The following is a 12,619-nucleotide window of genomic DNA, read 5'->3' on the forward strand; positions in this document are numbered from 1 at the left end:
TGGTGACAAGCACAGACAGCGTGAATGGCACTGCTTTGGACCCTTGGGTCAACTCCTGAAGTTCTGCGCCTCAGAGCTGTGGGTTTACATAAGAACTGGGTCGTGTGCCAGGTTCGTATCTATTAGGTGCCCAGTACTGTTGGTGATTCTGCTAAGTCTTGGAGGGGATGGTTCTTTGTACTTAAAAACATTCGCAAGTAAATGATCTTGGGTTTTTCAGCCCTCCGGAAGTGGCCCCCAGGCCTTGGTTGGTGTGGGCTCAGCTCTCAACAGCGTGCTCTAGTTGACTGCAGTTTTGAGACTGGGAACCACAGAGTGACTGACATCCTGGGTGGGGGTGGTCCATCCACTTGGGCATGCTTCTGGCAAAGGGCCCCGGAGCCTTGGTTCACACAGTGGGGGAAAACAGTTGTTGAGAAATTTGAATTCACGTTTCGGGAATAAGACTGTGTGAGTAGGTTTTATTTGCCATGTACTGAATACATCCCTTTCAGTTAGCTCGTTAGCCACCCAGCCATCCTGGGAGTACCACTGGCCTGGCAGGGTCAGATGGGGAAACAAGTGTCTGTGCCTGGTCACGTAACTCACTGATACCCCAAAGGGTGACTCAGTCTGCCTGCCTCTTGAGCTCTATCTGCTAACACCGCTGTTGCGTGCAGCTAGGAGACCAGCCATTCACTGTGCATGGACTGAGCCCATTCAGTGGGCGGGGTCTCCAGGACAGAGAGGGGAGTCAGACACTGTGTGCCAATAAGGAGATACAGCTGTGAACAAGATCAGACCCAGGAAGCGCTGACGCGGGCCCATCAAGTCTCAGAAGGAAGAGTTCCTGCGAGGTGCGACTCCTGGGCCCTGTTCCTTGGGTGTGACTTCCCGTTTCTGAGTGCCTGGGATTTGATGAGAAGGAGTTCCACAGAGCCTTGAGTTTCTCTTGAGACAAAAACGTTGCTGAAAGTCTACCCAGTTGAGATTGCCTTAATGCAGCAGTTTTCAGCTTTCCCATCTCATTTCTTTGCGTAACTCTTAAGGTCTTTTGTTTATGTGGGGTTTATCTGCCAAAAACCTGAAAGATCATTTCCTTGAAATAATAAAATCCATTACACGATAATATTTTTTAAGAAAAATAACTTCCAAAACAAATAAGAGTGATACGCATTGTTGTGCAATTTTGTGGATCTCTCTTGCTCTCTGGTTCAGTGGATGTCAGCTGAATCCCCGTAGCTGTTTCTGCATTCGCCGTGGTGCCATGTTGGAAGGAAATCGGGCATCACGCAGATAACCCACTGCCTTCAAACTGATTCCAAGTCATAGCAACCCTATGTAGAGGGCAAAGCCGAACTGCCCAGTGGCGTTTCCAAGGCTAGATCTTTAGGGAAGCCAACTGCCACATCCCTCTCCTGCGGAGCACCTGGTGGGTTCAAACCGCCGACCCTGTGGTTAGCAGCTGAATGCCTTAGACACTGCACCATCAGAGCTGCTGTTTCACACTGCTAGGTAGTTGATGAAGAAGGGCCCAAAAGAGTAGGTACCGTGATTCAACAATTGAATGGGTGCTCGGGTTAGGTCCCACCGACAGTTCCTCCTGTACACACCGTGGTCGTATGCTGTCGAGGTGTTTGACAGCGACTTTACATGACGGGCAGCACTGCCCCGTAGGCTTCATAGGCTGTAATTATGGAGCAGACTGCCAGGTCTTTTCTCTTGTGGAGCTGCTGGCTGGGGTTGAAGGTGTTTGCTTCACAGCTGAGCGCTTCACCCTTGCACCAGCAGAGCGCCCAACATGAAGCAATTAAAGAAATGGGAGTGATCGTAATACAGAGTTTGCCATTCTAAGAACTTGGGGTGTGGGGTGGAGGCATCACCGAATGAGGTGAGTTAGTGCCAGGGGCTTTTTTTTTTTTTTTTCCTTTTGTAGCACAGCAGTGAGCTTGCTCAGTGCAGGTGTGGGTTCTGGGCGCACTAATTACGTCATGACCGCACGTGCTGGCCTCTGCGCTGGTCACCTGAAATGGCACGGTGACTTCACGGGCCATCTGAGAGGTCAAGAACGGCAGCCCCCGCCGCCCGGTGTGCACAGTTCTCAGAGCACACACTACACTGTTGTGTAACAGCCGTCTCTGTTTCCAGGAGTTTGACACAAGTGGCCGCAGGATAATTCAGAACATTAAAATGGCACACCAGCTTGTGTGCCACCAAAGGACACTGCTGGCCAATTTCCCGATGTTGGTAGGGACACGTGGTTCCATCTGAAGGGCCTCAGACCCTACCATAATTAACCAGAGACCCCTGTGGGCCGGGAGGAGTTGGGGGAGGGGCCGGATCACACCAGGTCATACAGGTTAGTGTTCGTGCTTAAAACATCCACACCTGACAAGCCATTAAATGGGTTTCCCAGCTTCAGTAGTGAAGCCATGTAGCGCTGGGTATCCACAGTACCAGAGAAGAGTCACTAGAAATCACTTGGGGCAACATCACGGCTTTTTGAGTTTGTTTTTTTGAATAGGTGGTACATACACATGGTATAAAAGTCAATGCAAAAGGGGTCTCATCTATTTCATCCAAATCACAAAAAGGGGAAACATAGAAAACATCTCTGGCTGACAGCTTGCCGACCTCTGGTTTCTCAGTACTGTCCCTTCCCATGCCTGTTGTCCAGGCGTTTTTGATAACAGTGGGTTTGGTTCTTTGGTTTAGAAAAGAACTTGCCACTATTCTTCCTAAGGCTCTGTCTCTGGCTTTGCGACAAGGGTTTTTGCCCTATGGTTTTAAATATGGACGATTGAAATTTGTTGGTCCCAACAACTATCTCTGAGTTAGATTTAAGGATAGCTAGGCATTTAGGGGGGCACTTTATCCCCAAACTTCTGTTTAGAAAAATGCCATACACAAAGGTTAAACTACAGTGATGCAAATTGGAGAGCTGTGCGTGCCAGCTTCCTGGCTTAGGTCACAGGCCCTGGTGCTGGCTTTCTGATACTGTGATATACTGTGCCCACCACCTTGACAGTTGGTCCTGTTTGATCTGTTTCTATATGGTGTGGCATCTTTAAATGGCAGTCTGACATTTCACTCCAGTGTTCATCCTATTTCTAAAAATAAGCTCACTCGCTTGCATAACCCCACAGTACTACTCTCACACCTAAGGAGACCAACGGTGATTCCTTCATGCCCAGCCCATATTCACATTTCCCGATTGTCCCCACAATGCCTTTCATTTGCTCCCCCAAAAAAACTAGTATCTAATTAAAATTCATTAATTGCATTTTGTCATTAGGCTTCCTTGGTCTCTAGAATGTTTCTCCCACTTCTGTGACCTTGACTTTTTCGGGAGACCAGGCACTTAAACATGTTCCAGAAGCCCACCTGGGTTTGTCCACTTGTTTCCTCCTGTATCTTGGAACTTGTTTCCCGTCCCTGCTGGGGCACATTTTTTATCTTGCATAAGGATTTCGCTTTGTCCCTTCGTCAGCCCTTTCAGTGGTTGACGTGGCATTAAGCAGCAGCCTACGCCGGGACCTGTGACCTAAGCTGGCAAGTCCAGATGTGCAGCTCTCGATAGGCTAGTGGGATTTACTGCCACCCGTGGGAACCATCTTGTTTTCTAGGCTAGCGTCTCTTGCCTGTTCACAACCCTCTCCTGCCTGCTACCTTTCCCGGATAGGGAAACTGAGGTACACCATAAGCACTTACTTTGATTTAGCAAACTGTCCCACACAAGCCTCAGCTTGTGCTGAAAGTGCTTGGGACTCATCACAGGAACAGGCGAGTGGGTCTCAGGCTGCCTTCAGTGGAACCTGTTAGGAGAATGGACCTAGACTTGTTTTTACACAGTCTTGATGTTAGGCTGGTTCTTTCCACCAAGATGGACAAAGTACCCAACTACTTAAACTCACTGCCATCGCAACGATTCCGACTCATAGTGACCATATAGGACAGAGTAGAACTGTCTCCATAGTGTTTCCAAGGCTATAAATCTTTGCAAAAACAGACTGCCTCATCTTTCTCCCAGAGCAGCAGGTGGGCTTGAACCACCAACCTTTTGATCAGCAGCCAGTTGCCTTAACCGCTGTACCACCAGAGCTCCTTCCCTTTCTACTTAGAGACTATATAGAACCAAGAAGACTCATCAACCTTGTTTCTCTTTTCCCGCTCGGGTGCTTTCATGTCTTCTACCCTGCTCTAGGGCTCTCAGCCATAAGTCAGATTATAGACATGGGGTTTTGATGGTTGGTCGTCGGGTCAGGTCTTTAAAAGCCAGATTGCCAGATTTGGGGGCAGTTCATGTTGGATCCCATTAGATTTGTTAGTAAAAAAATTCCTTCCAGAAGCCCTTAGCTTCCAAATCATGGCTTTTTTTTGTTTACAGCCATTTTTCCCTGTGTTCCTCCTTGGAGGAGGAGGTTGAGTAGTGGGGCTCCTGCCCTAAAGCATCTGATTACATTCAGAGTGAATGAGCCACTCTGGCTGACTACACACATTGTGGATGAGTCCATGCATCTCCCTAAGTAACTGTCCAGATTCCCAAGATCAAAGCCTGCATCGCATTGCTGGGTCACAGCAAAAGGAGTAATTGCTCCACGTGGTATATTAGGACAAAATAAACCAACGGAGGGGGAAAAAAGAGTCTTGGCGCACTCTCAGGGCTTCACCACGGAAGTACGCATTAGCAACTGGTCTGGCCGCCCTGCCTGTGCAATGGTGCTGGTTCTGCAGGGATCAATGCAGGCCCAGATCTGGCCACTGGCCCCAGCGGCCACCTAGAGGTTGCAGTTGGGCGTCCTCTGCTGCCCCCTGGTGGGTACTGCCTGTCTTCGCAGCTGGCCCTCACTGACCAAGGCCTGCCTGCTCGCCCGGGGGCGAGGTTCCGGGATCTCTGCCGGGTTCTCCTTCCCTAAGCCTTCGCGCTGTCCACGTTTGGCCCGCAAGCTCAGCTTGTCCCCCAGTTCCAACCCATCCGGGAGCCTCTGGCTTCTCTGGTCACTTCCCATCCCCAAAGACCTTAGGAAAAAGAGTCCGCTGCCTGCGTATTCCTGCGTAGGCTGTAGTCTTGAGTCTTGCACGGGCGATCGTTTGCACATGTGCGTGCGCTTCTACACGAGCGAGTTCACATGCATGCACTCTGCACAGTAGTACACGCAGGCGCAGCGTGTGTTTCAGGTTCTGGCCTGCAAACATGCGCCCTGCAGTGCCCAGCTCCCACTGCCCCGCAGGTGACTGGATAATCCTTTCTGCTCCTCAGGTTCCCAGACTGAATAGCAAGGGGCTCTGACAATGAAGGGTCCCAAAAGCCCCAAGACTCAGATGTGAGCGGGGCGGGGATACAGGGCGGTAGAGCCGTCACGTGGGATGGTCCCCGTTCCAGTCGCGGAGCAATGATGAGAACCAATCAGAGGCCAGGCTGTCCTCGTTCCTCCAATGGCCGGCCTGTTGCTAGGGCTTGGGTTTCTGTTCCAGGATTTGACTGTTGAGCGGCCCTAGGGCCAGATTCCTCCCGAGTGGGCCCTCCTCCCACCTGGGAGCTTTGTCCTCTCTCTCCTCTTCCCTTGTCTCCACCCTCGTCTTCCACGTGCGCCTTTGTTACCCGGAGTGAAGTGCTCTGGACTGTGGAGGGCACCATAACGCCTTTTAAGACATCACTGACATCCAAGGTGTTGCCTATTGCTGGGGTACGTTGAAGGAGCTGGTTTGGAGGGTCTGCAAGCAGACCCCTAGCTGGTGGCAGCCTCATACTCTTGCTGGGCCCTTAGCGCCCTGTCTGCCCCTCACCCTCCTCATCTGACCTCAGATGCCCTGTATAGGTTTTCTTTTCTTTGTTACCCCACGGCCAAACCCAACCCACTGCCATTGAGTTGATTCTGACTTGCAGTGACCCTATAGGACAGAGTAGAACTGTCCCGTAGGGTTTCCAAGGCTGTAAATCTTTAGGGAAGCTGACTGCCACATTTTTCTCCCACTGGTGGGTTCCAACCTCTGACCCTTTGGTTAGCAGCTGAGCACTGTAACCACTGAGCCACCAGGGCTTGGAGTTTACCCAGAAAGATCTATGTTATTCCCATATGGCAGAGGTGGAAGCCAGGCCTCCAACGCATCTTGCTCCAACTCAAGAGTTTCCAATGGGGGGTGGGGCAATGAGGCAGGGGGCAGACCTGGTGTCCTGGGGACTGGAAGACCAGCACCTGCTTCTGTGGCATCCACAGCTGTCCACGTCCTCCGTCCTCCTCCTGGCTGTGTTCAAATTGTGTGTCTGCCTGATGCCCTTCCTTCCCCACACTCCACTGACACAGAGCCTTAACTTTGAACTGAATGGTGGCCGGTCAGGGCCAATGATCTTTCCCACCGTCAGTCTCAGAAGATGTCAGGGATGCAGACTCTCAAACCTCTTCCCTTCCCATCTCCCAACACCTAGCTGGATAATTTGAGACCCAGGGAGGAGAAACTGGTGCCCAAGTCACCAATCAAATGTGGTTTTAGGAACTGATCAATTTCAGTGTGGCTGAACTGTTTAGAAAGATGGCATTTCTGTCTGTTGTTTTCTAAATAAAGGACTGTCCAGTGGCAGACGGCTCTCAGGATCAGTCTGAGTTAGTGGACAAAACTCTCAAACTCCTTAGGTTTTCAGAGTGTCAGTTTCCCTATCTGTAAAATAGAGATGACGCAATGGCCTCTCAACCATGCCTGGCATTGACTGGGAGCTTGCTGTAAATGCCATGCACTGTCCTGTGTTAACTACTTTCTGATGAGTGGCGGAGGTGAACCCAGGCTTTTGGTACAAGCGTAACCCTGATCCTCTGCTGCCTCTTAGCGGCAAAGGGCTGCTGTGAGGATGTAAGAACCCGACTTGGGAGGCGTGTACAGTCCAATGATTGGCAGCTAGCAGGTGCTCAGTACAGGACTGTTTTGATTAGTAAAACAAACAGTGGTGAACACCATCAAAGCTTCAACAAGGGGGAACAGGGTCCCCAGATCCAGGCCTTGACTGCCAGACCCTACAAAGAGAGAGTCAGGGTTTGGCAACCCAGACAGGGAGCTGAACCCTCCTGGAGGGAACTCCCAAGAGGCCTGAGGGGCCTCAGAAACTGAGGCTCAGAGCAGAGAACAGTGGGCACTGAGTGGGGTGTTAGTGTTTTCTAAGGGCTGGGTCTCCCAGTTCTCCTGCTTTTACCCAGAACTCAAGATTCCTGAAGGCTCTGGGTGGGCCAGCATCAGGTGCCTGTGGGGTCCCTAGGAGAGCACCAGGGGGCGGTCACGTACTGTCCTTTGTGGACCAGGGCGCCCTCCCCATGAGGATTCCCTCCCTGCAGGGGGCGCTCTCAGAGACATGCTGCACCTTGTTAGCCCTTCCAGCAGGGAGTCAGCTGCCTTCCAAGGTGGGGCCGAGGCTTCCTACAAGGAGCTAGCCCACACAGCTAGAGCCATGCCTGCCACCAGCTGTGGAGACAGGAGATGACTTCTCTTCCGCCCATCCAGAGGCCATTGCCTGGGGCCTCGGGCCCCTGCTGAGGGCTCAGCTGTTAGACCACTCCCAGGGGTTCAAGGCTTTCTCATTGGTCAGTCCTTGAGAAGGGTCTTGGGATCCCCACTAGAGCCACTGAAGGCTTTGTACGGGAATAGTTTGGGCACCAGGGCTCAGAGAGAGGTGAGGGTGAGGCTCACAGAGGGGAGGGGTGCTCCAAGAAGGAAGGGAGGGAGCTGGGAGGACTCTCAGATAAGGGAGGAGGCTTGATGAAGGGAGGCGCAGAGAGGGGGGTGGGAGTTCCGAGAAGATGGCAGAACTCAGAGAAAAAAGAGGGGGTTTCAGTGTGTGGGAGGGGCGTGGTGTTGGAATGGGGGCCTAGTAAAGGGGATAAGAGCATGGTGGAGGGTGGGGGCTTTGGTGAGAAGGGTGGGAGTTCAAAAGGGATCAAGAAGGGAGAAGGCTCCGGAAGAGGGCTCAGTGACCTGTTTGGTCAGAGCACCTATTCATCTGTCAATTTATTAAGTCTCCCTGTCCCCCCCAGCCGTCCCTCAGAAGACTATCATGAACCTGCCTCAGGGAGCTGGGAGGCATGTACAGGGTTACCCAGAGCCTGCCCTCAAAGCTGGGGTCAGGTGCAACCCTGTAGGCTTTCCTCACGCCAGACCCTGGTTGGTCTTCATGTCCTTGGGCATCCTTGGGAATTTGGTCTTCCTACCATTGTTGGAGGAGCTCTGGTAGCATAGTGGCTGAAGCACTTGACTGCTAACCAGAAGGCTGGTGGTTCAAACCCACCAGCCACTCCTCGGAAGGAAGGTTGGGCAATCCTACATCCGTAGTGATACTGCCTCGGAAACCCAAGGAGGGGTCGCTGTGAGTCAGGGCCGACTCGATGGCACATAACAACAACAACAACACCATTGTTGGGGGGCCCTGGGTAGCCTCCAGTCTTGATTCTCATCCTGCTCGGGACTGATGACACTAACCTCCAGACAGTCCACAAGAAAGGCCTCAGAGACCACCCCAACCTTTCAGAGCTGAAACCGAGCCCAGAGAGGGGCTGGCCTTGGCTGTACCTCTGAGAGGAACAGAGCTGGCCTGAACCCCCACCTGTTCCCACCCCCAACCCCAGCGCCTCCCCTGAACACAGAGTCACTCCTGCCACCTGCCTCAGGCTTCACCACGCTGTCCTGCTTGGGGGCGGGGCAGACATCCTTCCCCTGCAGGAGCCACTGGGTCCCCCTTTGCTACATCTCTGGCTCATCTGCCACATAGACTAGGCAGGGTCCGCGCCAGCCAGGCAGGCGGGCAGGCGGGGCCCTTATTCTTCAAGGTCCCCACACATGACCTTTTCTCTCTGGGCTGGGAGTTTGGATCCCTGGCCATGTATATATGACTTTCCTTTGCCTTCATTCTAAGAGCTCCGGTGGCGATGTGGTTAAAGCATTGGGCTGTTAACCAGAAGGCTGGCGGTTCGAACCTACCAGGTGTTCCAAAGGAGAACTATGAGGCAGTCTGCTTCCGTAAAGATTTACAGCCTTGGAACCCCTATGGGGGCAGTTCTTCTCTGTCCTATAGGGTTGCTATAAGTCCGAGATGACTAAATGGCAGTAGGTTTGGATTTGGCCTTGGTTTGCCTGGCGCAGACCCTGCCTCGTCTATGTGGCCTTGGCCCTCGTTCTGCCCCTCGATGGAGAGGGAGGTGGGCTGGCTGGCTGGTGGGCTCATCCCCTCCATGCCCCTACCTCAGGCTTCTGGTGATTCTGTTATTGTCCAGAGCTGTCCCTTAGCCAAGCCTGGGACTCCTGACATGTTTCTGCCGCCAACTCTCCCAATACAGGTTGGCAGAGCTATCTCCTAAGAAACCACCAAGCCTCCTCATCGTTGGAGGCACAGTTAGATACACACTGTTCTGGTTCCCTAGTGCCAGGAATATACCACAAATGGGATGGCCTTAACAAACAGGAGTTTATTCTTACAATTGGAGGCTTTAAGTCCAAGTTCAAAGTGCCAGGCTCTAGGGGTTGAGTAAAAGGCCCTCAGCCTTGGGGACCAGCTCTGCCTCCTGCTCCCAGCCCACTGGAGCTAGAGACGTTTCTTCACTCAGATAGCTGCTGGCTGCTGAGACTGAGAAGCCCCAAGGCTGACAACTAAAAAGGCACAGTCCCGATGTTACCGCACAGCAGGCCATTGACTTAAGTCCATTGTAAGTCGCAAGGTTGGCAGAACATAGCAGGCTGCTGAGCAACGACATGGCCACATGCAGGGTCCAAGCGTGCCATAAGCTAGAGACCATTCTCAAAGCTTCTCATTATATACAGGAAGCAGACCACATACCCAAAGGCAGCTACTCAGCTGTTCCCAGTAGATTCCACCACGGAGTTGATTACCAGTCTCATCATAGGGAGTACTACATCCAGCTGCCCAGCCACTCAACCAGGCCCAGCCCAGTTGACACACAAACATAACCACCACACACACTAAAAAAATACAAAAACACAAAGCACACCCCTGACATCGAGTTGATTCTGACTCACAGCGGCCATAGAGGACAGCGTGGAATTGCCCCATAGGATTTCCAAGGCTGTCCAATCGTTGGAGCCAACCACTGTATCTTTCTCCCACAGAACAGCTGGTGGGTTCGAACTGGCGATCTTTTGTTTAGCAGCTGAATGCTTTGACCACTGCGCCACCAGAGCGCCTAGATGCACACAGTGAAGTACAAAGTCACCCAAGGGAGTAGGGGAACAAGGGGGAGAGAACCTAGAGTTCCTGTCCTAAGAGTCCAACCAGGAATGGAGTGGTTTTCCAAGAATGGGTATCCCTTGAGACTCTGTGCTCCTCAGGGCTGGCACACAGGGACGTCGGTTGAAAACTGATGGGGTGCACTTTGGGGTCGGGGGCCCCACACTGAGCCTTCTCCACCCCAGAGCACAGCACCTCCTCCACCCCTGCCCTGCTGGGTGACCCTGGGTAAGTGCAGTTCCTGTTGAGACCTCAGGTGCCCCTCTGTGTGGTGAGAGGTTGGGCAGGACCACCTCTGAGAAAGGCACCCACTTGGTGATGGGGCTCACCAAGCCCTGGGCCCTGACGTGGAGAGGACGTATTTTGCTAATCTGCACATTTACAGATTAGGGGCTCTCACAGCTGTCATGTGATGTTGTTTGTCTCTTAATACGCCCTGGACCCCAAAGGAGCTCCACAGAAGGACATCCCCTGGGGCCACACACCCCACCCCCATCCCTGGGAGAGCAGCGTGGGATGAGGCTTAGCTCAAGTTCTGAGCTGCAAGGTCAGGGCCAGACTCTGGCTAGGACCAGCCCCAGCCTTGCCTGCCCCACCCTCCACCTTGCAGTTCCCCCTTCCCTGCTGTCTTCCTGAGCCATCAGCTCAGTGACTGTTGTGCAAGTCTGGATTTGGGGCCAAACCTGAGCTCAGAGCTGTCCCAGAACCCATGGTCCCTGTGGGTGCATGTGGGGTGGGGTGGGAGGGTGGGGAGGGGTGGGTGGAACCCAGGTGACACCGTAGACAGGGCCTTGGGGACCTGGGTTCCCTACCAGGGGGAGTAGGGCCTGGGTGGCTCCCAGCAGGCCAGGAGATCTGGGCTTTCTAAACCTCAGCGGCAGGGGCAGGCCCCTGTCCCTCCTCTCCTTTGTCGCTCCTCCATCACGAAGTTGCCCCGGCCATGCCCTTTGGACCCACACTGCTCCTTGGCTGCCGCTCTGCAGAGCAACCTTTGGCTCCTCCTGCTCTCAGTGCTCCCCCACCCCTCAAAGAAGCAGTCTGGGTCTGGGATTCCTGAGGCAGGATGATGATTCTAGTCCCTGGAAACAGTGCCCTCCCCAGGGCCTGCCTGACCTTCCATAGGCCGTGAACTGCGTGGGGGATTCAGGTCAGGACTTCAGCGATTTCTTCAGTTTCTTCATTCCCCTCCTCCCAGCACCCTCTCATCCAGTCTGTCATCCCCCGGCCCCTGCTCCTAGCAGGGCCCATACCATCTGATCTCAGCACCACACTCTCTCAGTTCACCCTTCCGGTCCATTCTCCTCTGAGAGCCATGACCCTGCTTCTAGGGCACCCTCCCCTGCTGAGCCCCAGAGATGCCGCTCCCATAGCCCGCACCCAGCTTGGCCTTCAGTGCCCTCCAACAAGGGGCTCCCCGCTCTCTCACATTCCCTCTTACTCATGCCATTCCCTCCTGGGCTACCACACAAGGTACCTCGCTTCTGTAAACCCCTCTTTCCCACCCCCTCCGAGACCCCAAGCATGTCTTGGCTCTCTCTTTGTGCACTGTGCTAATGTCATTGACCTGCCTTCTCCACCTGCCCCCTGAGGGCGGGGCTTGCACTGACTGGCTGGGTGCTGGGCCCAGAGGAGGTGCCCACAGGAAGAGGGATTCCACAACTGGAAGGGAAGGTGCTAAGGAGAGACCCAGGGATCAACCGGAACTGAGAGTGGATTGTGACCCTTACGGATCCCTGGGGGAGCCGGTGGGCCAGGGGTGAGCAGCAGACCTCGGGGAGTTGAGGTCCTCAAGGGAGCTGACTTGTCACCCTTCACAGGGTCTGAGCAGACGGGCCAATGTCTAAGTTCTCAGAGCTGAGGGACACCAGAGGCCTCTAGCAATGGGTCCATTGAAAAGCCGAGGCAAGGCCTGGAAGAACTGGAACTGCTCCTGCCCCAGGGACTCAGGCAAGGGACTTACAATGTCTCTGAGTGCCCAGTGCTGACCCCTCTCAGTGCAGAACACCAGACCCAGGCTGGCCAGCCCCACTCTGCCAACCAGAGCCCATTCTGACCCAGTGGTGCTGCCCCAGACCGCACATGGAGGCTGAGCTCTGACATAGGCCAGCCTTAGCCGTTCCTTCTGTGTCCTGCCCACCCCGAGTGGCCCCAGCCCCTGCCTCAGTTTCCCTACTTTCTCATGGAGATTAGGGCCCGTTTCCTTTGCAGGGACTGAATTCCTCCCCTCCCACCTACGCTGTGCCCCAATTGTGTCCTAGCTGATGACCTGACAGGCCCCTCGGCCCTCACAGCTGCTGCCTCTGGAGTCTTGCCCATAGGCTGCACCCCCATGTGGGCCCCAGGTGTACCAGCCCTGCCACCCCGGCAGCTTTCTCCGTTTTGCAGCCCTCGCCCCTCCTGAGGCCCGGTAGGGGGCACTCC

The sequence above is a fragment of the Orycteropus afer genome, unplaced genomic scaffold (assembly GCF_000298275.1).
Source record: "Orycteropus afer afer isolate SDZICR_OR568_19922 unplaced genomic scaffold, OryAfe1.0 scaffold00006, whole genome shotgun sequence".
Taxonomy (NCBI): domain Eukaryota; kingdom Metazoa; phylum Chordata; class Mammalia; order Tubulidentata; family Orycteropodidae; genus Orycteropus; species Orycteropus afer.